The sequence below is a fragment of the Zingiber officinale genome, chromosome 3A, assembly GCF_018446385.1.
Source record: "Zingiber officinale cultivar Zhangliang chromosome 3A, Zo_v1.1, whole genome shotgun sequence".
NCBI classification, from domain to species: Eukaryota; Viridiplantae; Streptophyta; class Magnoliopsida; order Zingiberales; family Zingiberaceae; genus Zingiber; species Zingiber officinale.
This window is the reverse complement of record NC_055990.1, coordinates 30,028,089-30,037,037: the sequence shown is the minus strand read 5'-3', so window position 1 is coordinate 30,037,037 and position 8,949 is coordinate 30,028,089. Positions and strand designations below refer to the sequence as shown.

The 8,949-nt window shown below is 37.8% G+C and overlaps 1 long non-coding RNA gene and 1 other non-coding gene across 5 annotated transcripts; one reads left to right on the top strand and one right to left on the bottom strand.

The window, feature by feature from the left end:
* Positions 1-5,199: 5,199 nt before the first annotated feature.
* Positions 5,200-5,327, bottom strand: LOC122054530. Its single transcript, XR_006132818.1, has one exon. It is a non-coding gene; the product is annotated as a U11 spliceosomal RNA (small nuclear RNA).
* Positions 5,328-5,354: 27 nt separating this feature from the next.
* On the top strand, positions 5,355-8,234 carry LOC122051625. 4 transcript variants are annotated; one of them, XR_006131475.1, is made up of 4 exons: positions 5,355-5,561; positions 6,134-6,253; positions 7,787-7,981; positions 8,062-8,234. It is a non-coding gene; the product is annotated as an uncharacterized LOC122051625 (long non-coding RNA). The 4 variants fall into 4 exon arrangements; XR_006131476.1 differs by lacking the exon at positions 6,134-6,253 and having other exon boundaries at positions 5,361-5,561; XR_006131473.1 differs by having other exon boundaries at positions 5,361-6,253.
* The last annotated feature ends 715 nt before the right edge of the window (positions 8,235-8,949 follow it).

Here is an 8,949-nt window from a genome sequence, read left to right as displayed (position 1 = left end):
GACTGGCCGGAGGAGCTTCTAGTGATTGGAGAACTCCTCTGATCGGGTGACTTGCCTGTCGACCGGGAGCAGGCGCGGTTACTAAAAAAAGGGATGGACAGTTCACGTTAATTGGGGACCACCTGTACAAGAGAGTCTACTCAAGACCTCTACTCAAGTGCGTCAGATCAGAGGATATTCAGTATATTTTGCAAGAAGTTCGCCAAAGCTCTTGCAGGAGTCACTCGGACGGTCAATCGTTGGCAAGAAAAATTATGCTGGCAGGGTATTTCTGGCCCACTCAAACCGACACTGTGCGGACAGTGGCAACCTTCCTATCTTGTTAGAAGTATCAAAACACACCACATAGCCAACTGAGGAGTTGAAAATATCATGGTGTTCTGTCCGTTTGACCAATGGGGCATAAACATTGTAAGGTCATTCCTAATGGTAACCGGACAACGAAAATTCCTCCTCGTAGTGGTAGACTATTTCTCTAAGTGGATAGAAGTCAAACTGCTAGCCAAGATAACCTAGAAGATGGGTATAAAATTTCTCTCTTGCAATAGACAACCAGCTAAGGACTGAGAAATGTATCTAAATAGGATTAATTAGACATGAACCTACGTTGTCCTTACACAGAAGCGCACCTATTACTATGCCTTCCTCGGATATCAACATAGAAACCCACAACTTATTAATCTATCAAGATACAAGAAACTAATCACAAGATCCATCCTACTCTCTTGAATATCCTCATTTCCTCTTCAAGATTATCTCTCAAACGTCCTTACACGGGCTTGCACCTGTCACGTGGATCCCTCGGATGATCGAGTGAGAGTTTATCTTTACAAAGTCCACAAGAAATCCAAACAATCAATCAAGAATGAGAATTAAGCACAAATCATTATTAATCATTCAAGATCTAATTGATACAAGCAAGACAATGTCATTGAAACAAGAAAATGGCAAATCCATAAGAGAATACATCAATCCATCATACAAATACTCCCTTAATCCTAGAATACAAGATCTACTCCATGAATCGAGGAAGAAAACCCAAAGAAATAGAGATTACAAGCATTTCTTAAATCCCCAATCCAAGAAATCAAGAAGAGGGGGAAAGAGAAAACTTATCTACGAAGAAGCCTCGTCTTCGGATCCAAACCTCGCTCCGGAGTCGAAATCATCGAGATCTCCCTTAGAATCGCCCAGAAATCCTCCCAAGAATGGGAGGAAACCACCAAATCTTGCTTTCTCCCAAAGGGGGAGAGATCCCCTTTCAATTCATGAAGAAGGGTTTAAATAGAGGAGGGAATCGGGCGCCACACGGCCCCGTGAGACGACCGTGTAAGATTCACACGGCCATGTCCAGTTCCCTCTCTGCCAAAGCTGCACGGCCGTGTGTCTCCACACGGCCAGAACCCTTCTGCTCTCTGGAAATGCTACACGGTCGTGTGGTGCACACGGCCACAGCCTGCTTGGTCTCTGAAAATCTCACACGGCCGTGTAGATCCACACGGCCATGTAAGGCTTCTGCTCTGGTAGGCTTCAAATCTTGACACGGCCGTGCGAGGTTCACACGGCCATGTCATCTTCCTCTTCTGTTGGTGCCAAACTCCACACGGCCCGAGCTCCATACCAGTGCAGGGCCGTGTGAGGTACACGGCCCGGTGCTTTCTCCCTTTGCTTCCTCCAATGCATGCCCAAAGATGTAGATTCTTCACCAAATCGACTCCTGTGTACAGAAAATGCACAAAAAGCAGATCTCCGAACCAAAAGAGTAAATATGCTAAAAGGAAAGCTGGAAGTATAAAAATGCATAGATCAAGCATGCTCAAAATATGTAAATGTGTGTAAAAATATGCATAAAAGAGTATATAATCTACGCACATCAGTTACCAAGCGTGTTGTGGGCCTATTGCACCATGCCCCGAGAAGTGACCGGAATAGCCCCATTCCACTTGGTATACTGAGAAGAGGTTGTGGTGTCGGTTGAGATGGGAGTTGAGTATGATCAGGTGCAGCTCTACGACAAGGGTAATTTCGAATAGCGCCTCATGGAGCTAGATTTAATAGATAAAGTTAGAAACAAGGAAGTCGTTCGGATGATGGCTTACCGGGAAAGGATGAAGCAAAGTTATTATTTCAGGTCGGCGACTTAGTCTAGAAAAGAGTCAAGCCGGTCGACGACATAGGAAAACTGGAGGCTCCATGGGGACGACCATATAGAGTGATTCAGAAGCTCAATTCAGGGTCTTATTATATACAAGACGAGAATGAAAGAAAGCTGGATCGGTCATGGAGCGCGAACCATCTGCAGCCCTGTCGGACTGGGTAGTAAGTTGGTGACTAAAATTATGTAGTTTGTAAAAAGGCTCATTCCAAGGATGCAGGAAGTTTTGAATGAAAAATTACTAAGTGTCAAAGACTCTCGACCCGATTGGGTGAGTTATAAGCATATAGGTCGTTCAGGCGAAGTTGATAGGCTTTGCAGGGTTCCATAACAAATAGTGTTTATAGCGTCGAATGGGAACGCGGGGATTCATACAGCCGTTTATGCTCATGATTATGTTAAAGTTTATATTCATGCTTATGTTTACGATCATGTCATTGGTTTATGCTATGATTATGTTCTTATTAAGTTCATGTTTATGCTATGTTTATGCTCACGTTTATGTCCATGTTATGTTTATATTTATGTTAAATTATGGTCATGTCATGTTCATGTTTATGTCCATGTATGTTTATGCTTATGTCATGTAGGTTGAAAGTTAGAAGTTTGGGGCCATTATAGTTTATTTCGTTGCACACAATTATATGTATTGATTATTGCTCATTATGGTTTGAACGTGCTGAGTATTTAGACTCATAAATCTAATTATTTCAGGTAAGGAGGTAAATAAGAAAGGAGGCTATGACAAGTGAGAGAGCTCGGCACAATGACAGTACAACCTGAAGATCTTCCAATTTACGTTTCCGTATTAGGCAGTCGTTATTTCTATGGTAGTGTGTTAGATTCAAGTTAATGCATGGTACTTTCAATTGTGGTAAAATTATTTTCCAATTTACGTTTTCACATTAGTCAGTCGTTATTTTCATGATAGTGTGTTAGATTCAGATTAATGAATGGTACTTTTGATTATGGTAAAATTATTCTATAATGAAGTTGGGAATATGATTTTTATTAATTTATGTACGAATATTGAAAATTTCCGAAACGTCCATACATGTATCAAGTAATGTAAGCCAAAAAAAAATATTTCATAAACAACCATATTTCACCTTATCATACATATTTTGTAGTGTTTAGTTGTGTTTTTTTCACAAAAAGCATAGGAAACAGGATACTTTTGTTTGAAAAAATAATTATTTACAAGTCTTTGGTTTTTTTGGGGAAAAGAAAAATTTTGAAGACATAACAACCATATCTGCCCAGCATAACAGAACAACTGAACTCTGGCAAGTAAAAATTTTTCACAATAAAAAAAATATTGACAAGCTCTATCTAGCAAGCATAAGAGTCATATTTAGCAAACATATTATAACCATCAAGTATATTGTGTTTCCAAAATTACATTTTTTTTATCACATTACAACATAACACTAATTAACCACTGCTTAACTAGATGAACTATCAAATAAATCATGTACACAACCAAAAACATTAAGCTCGCACAACTGAACTCTGGCAAGTAAAAATTTTTCACAATAAAAAAAATGTTGACAAGCTCTATCTGGTAAGCATAAGAGTCATATTTAGCAAACATATTATAACCATCAAGTATATTGTGTTTCCAAAATTACATTTTTTTATCACATTACAACATAACACTAATTAACCACTGCTTAACTAGATGAACTATCAAATAAATCATGCACACAGCCAAAAACATTAAGCTCACAATCACTAATATCAAGACTAATCTTGATACATTCCAATTTTTCATATTATGTCCATGATAAAAAGTGTGTTCACTCCCTAACCTTGACCACCTATTCTTACCAATCTCCTAAATATATATGATTGTTGTCTTCATCAAACATATCGATCATCACTGACTTTAACTAGTCATGATGCTTACATTCATAATAGTCTTTTTGAATTCTTGGTCGATATAGATATTAGCATCAATGCTCTTAGTCTGCATTCTTTATATGTTACATTTTCAAATTTAGTATTGTTGATGCTGCTGCTCCTTGATGATGTCATGAACAACCTAATATTTAAAATTTTATTAGTTAAGTAAAAGAAAAAAAAATAGGAAACATAACATTCAACCTCAAACTGATGAAATACATTCATTAGTTGAACACGGCCCAAAATTAAAGCAATAAACTGAGCAAAAAAAAAAGGGGAAGGCAAGGTACCCCATCTGACTCTTTAATTCAAACTTTCAGTTGATTGAATTCCCCATAGTATTCAGCCAAAAAAAAAAATAGTAGAATAAACATAACTTGTTTGGTTGCTAAGAAATAGAGAGACCGAATGTATAGAAACCCAAAAAAAATGTTCAATCAATGTAAATTTTATCATGTACACAGCAGCCACTCCAGATGTTATAGCACTCTCAAATCAAAAGAATCCGAATTCTCAATCATTTCCTAACCCAATAATTAAAAGACTGAACAATCTAATATATATATCCAAATGTTGTAGTCGTGAATTTTGAGGGGGATTTATCGCTACCTAGAATTTTCGATCGACTTAAAGGAAGTGTGGTCGCGGCTGAAGGGACGGGAAAAAGGAGCTAGAGTGTACAAGTCAGAGCAACTTGAAGGGAGACGGATTGAATCTTTCGCTGAGTTTGAAGCCTCCTTCGCTGTATTTATTCACTGGGAGCAATGGAGACGAGCCACGCAATTTCACTCCAATGGTTGAGTTCCGTAGCTGAGCAATTTGGGTTGGATGATTCTCTTCTCTTCGCTGGGAGGAAAAAGAAAGAAATTTTTTTAAGGAATTGGACTTCGTTAAATGAAATTAAAAACGGTCGAAAGAAGGTTCATTCCCTGAGCTAGAAAATTACATTTTTCGCTCTTCTCATTTATCAATACTCATTTAAATAAATAAACATATATATATATATCTGAATACAGCCCAACCTTTAAAAATGGATAAAACAATAATCAAATTTTTCCATAATAATCGATTAACATTACAAGTAATTAACTCGAGCTAAACAAAAATAATTTATGTTTGAAAACTTAGATAATATGAATTGTAGGGTCGGCCAAGCGAGCCAACCCCATCAGATTCCACAAATTATGTCGGCCATATGTCTTGATAGCCATACAGCACTCATCAATTGAAAGACGAGCGTGGCATACATAGCCAACCGACCCTTTTAATCTGTTCCCAAAGCACCTCCCTCCTTATTTATTTCGCACATCTCTGGGCAGCTCTCCCTCTCTTCCGATGTGGGACTAAAATCTCGCCTACCAAAAGAACGCCAAGCCCGAGTTGTGCTGTTGGCAGGCGCGCAGCTGCTCGCGCGGGCCGTTCGTCCTCTCGCTACGCTCCGGTGCGTCGGCGGAGAACCACCGCTCCTCCCCTCTCCTCCGCAGGCGGCCTCGCGTGTCCGGTAACCTCCCTCTCTAGCGACGCTGCTAACCCCGCCCAGAAGCCCTTCAGGAAAGCTTCGATAGGTTCAGGCATCAATTTGATTACATAGTGGCAACTCCTCCCGCCTTTCTCCCTTTGTTATTTTTTCCTGTTTCGGCGATTGGTGTGTTGCTTGTTCGAGGAATATGGGGTTCGGTTTGGTTGATCTTGAAGGGTTTGTCTCGTTTTGGATGACATTGATCTTGAGAGGGATCTTTTCTTTCTCTTTTCCTCTTGTCTTCCCCTTTGTTTGTTGCGTAATTGATGATCTAGGTCTTGTTCATGCGAAAATTCTGGTTTTTTTCGGCGTGCGTTTATTATTTTTTTTCTCGTGGTGCGTTTATTTGGTTCACTGCCGCTCGGAGCTATTCGGTATACTTTATGTGATTCGAAATCTGATGCCTTTGCTCCTTTCGACAGTCATTATGCGTTTGCCTGTCATCTTTGTAAAGTTGCAAAAGCTGCTTTCTGTTGCATCGTATATACCATACTTTTGTATATTTTGTGAATCACCATGTGAGTTTTATGTAAAATCGTTTTGTTCTGAGACAGGATTTTGAGATTAGCCTGACATGAATCTACTAGACTTTTGGTGTACAAGAGTTTCTGTTATGAAGGAACGAAGAGCCATAGCACTCGGTGCTTGTTTTTTGGACTTCATGAATGATGAGGGTTGAGTGCAAATATATTCGTTTGCTTCTAGACTTTAATTTGATTTAATTTGAATGCATATGCTTCTTTTATAAATTGATCTAAGATTTCATGTGTGTATCTTGGTCTAAATAATTTTTTCTTGTGCCTTCTGGTGTGCAATTCTGCTAATGTCTGACTATGACTATCCATTTGGTTTATTTATATTATAGTGTGTCAGTATTCAACAATCACTTATTCATGTTGTCTTAGTCTTTGTTTTAGTGCCATTCTGCAAATAGATGTAGTTTGCCATTTGCAATGACACATTCTCATGCAATTTTACCCTATAGTCAAGACAGAATAAATATTTTGATTTTCTATTTAAACTGTTGACTCACTGAGCCAAAATGAAGATGACTGGTCAAGAAGAGAGTACATTTCTTGTTTTTATTAGATCGTCATTCAGTAAGAGTGTGGTTGTGCATTGGCATCGCATCATATTCTCCCGATACATTTGTGTATGGCATGTTGATTATAATCTGACATACTCTAGCATTGGCAAAGACCCCTTTTGCCCAACTTGCCTTGGCATGCTTTTAGATCTTTCCGACCATTTAAGCCATTCTGATTAGCATGAAAATCCTGTCCTACTATATCCAAACGTTAATTTGAGTTGAGAACTAAGTTGGCAAAACACCTCTTTGATGAAACAGAAAATATTTTAGTCTATGCTCACCAATAAAGCGTGTAGATGAAATATCAAGGAATTAGACTTTGAAGGATCAGGGATCTATGTAGATTTTGTTTTCATGTGTTTTTAACATGCAAGTGGTATAAAATGATGTTCTAGAGCTTCTTTTGGACATTTTGAAAGTTGGTTTAGTTAAGGCTACAACTTCTATAGTGTTTTTTGGAGTTCAATTGATTCCCTGCCTGATTATTGAGCTAACCAAAATTTATAGTTAATTGAAGTTTGATCAATAACTTGCCTCCTTAATTGGCCTGTCCTAAAAACCAGCTATATTCTCAGTCAGCTACAGATGTTTGTTGCCTATAGAGATTCTCGAAAAGAAAACTTAATTGACGTTCTTCTGAGAACAAAGAGGTGGGTGATTCAAATGTTGTCTCAAATTGACATTCTTCAACCTTTGTTACAAAGTTTCATGTCCAAACTGTTTTCAGTTAGTTATATGGATTTTATTACATATTTAAATTTTGTGAAAATTTGCTAGTAGTAATATTTGAGATTTTTAAAATCATTTCTATCTACATTGATAAGATTCTTTTTGTTTCTCTTAGACCACCCTCACATCTTTAATTCTAATCCATTCTACATGTCTGACTATATTATTTATTAGTTTTGAGTATCTTTCATATTCTTTGAAAGTGTTTTATCTCATTTTATCATCTCGTTCTCCATTTCTAGTATTTTTAACTTTCTTTAATCTTCAACTCTAAAAGCATGAGCTACATTTTTGTTTCTCTTCTAAATTTGCTGTGGTAAAACATGAAGAACAACTAAATATCATCTCACTTTACTATTTAACAAAAAAAAGTGGTCGTAAATTCCAGGAGGAAAGAGGCAGGCCCTTGCCGAAGTTTGGCGAGTGGGATGTCAACGATCCTGCTTCCGCAGAGGGGTTCACTGTGATCTTCAACAAAGCACGTGATGAGAAGAAAACTGGTGCGAATACACGTGAAACGGACTCTCCGGCTAAGGAGGATCCAAATTTTAAACCTGGAACTTATTCTTCCAGGTCACCTTCTGTAAGTATCCAATGTGCTTCAACTCCTTGTGTATGAATCCTTTGGATTAATTAGCTCTCTCTGATCTTCTATAATCACAGAGGAAATGGTTTTGCTGCATTCAAGGATCCACAGAACCTTAGAGATGGTTGGATGCTTGTCACATAGAAGTTACGGAATCAAAATTTTTCCCTTGGTTTGTGGCATTTTCAAGTGGCAGGTAGCAATAACCATCTTAACAGTTGATGTCTGATGGTTAGAGTGAGCATGGTGTGGAAGAAAGCTGGGAGAACAACGTTCTTATTCTTGTTCATGTTCATCTGTGGTAACATGAACTGATTAATGCACATTGGTCCATCCTAATTGTTCGTAGTTGGCATTTTTTTTTCAATTAAGACCTATATCGCCTTTTGTTTCGATGATGTGATTTGTTTCATGTATTGGTGAATAATGTCTGCCCTCATTTGCATTTGTTGTTTTATTGGTAGTATATGGAGTTTTTTTTTTTTTTTTTTTGTTAATGAAGTTTCTAAATGAAAAGGAATTGACAATATCCTGATAGCCTGACTGGATAGATGGTCCGGTCAAACATTTCATCTATCAGGTAAATCTAGGTGTTGTTGTTTGTGATTGTCCGTTTAAAGCGGTCGGCATTTTTTTACTTTAGTCAGCATTTTTAGTTTTGTCATCGTATTTGAGGAAAAATGTCCCGTACTATATTTTAGTTGAGCTTTAAGCTTGCCAAGTTAATCGCTAGAGTGTTGATTGCCCCATCAAAGTCCGATGGTAACTTTCACCTATACTTGATAGCAGAGGATGATTAGGTTCATCCTAGATATTTCTTAAAGTCCGTCCATATATCATGTGAAAGAAGATAAGTAAATCAGTTTATAGTCAATCGAAAATCTTAAAAATAAGTGATGGATTTGATAAGTAATCTATTGAATCATCTTTGTACTGAGCTTGATAGAGTATTTAAGAACACTCAA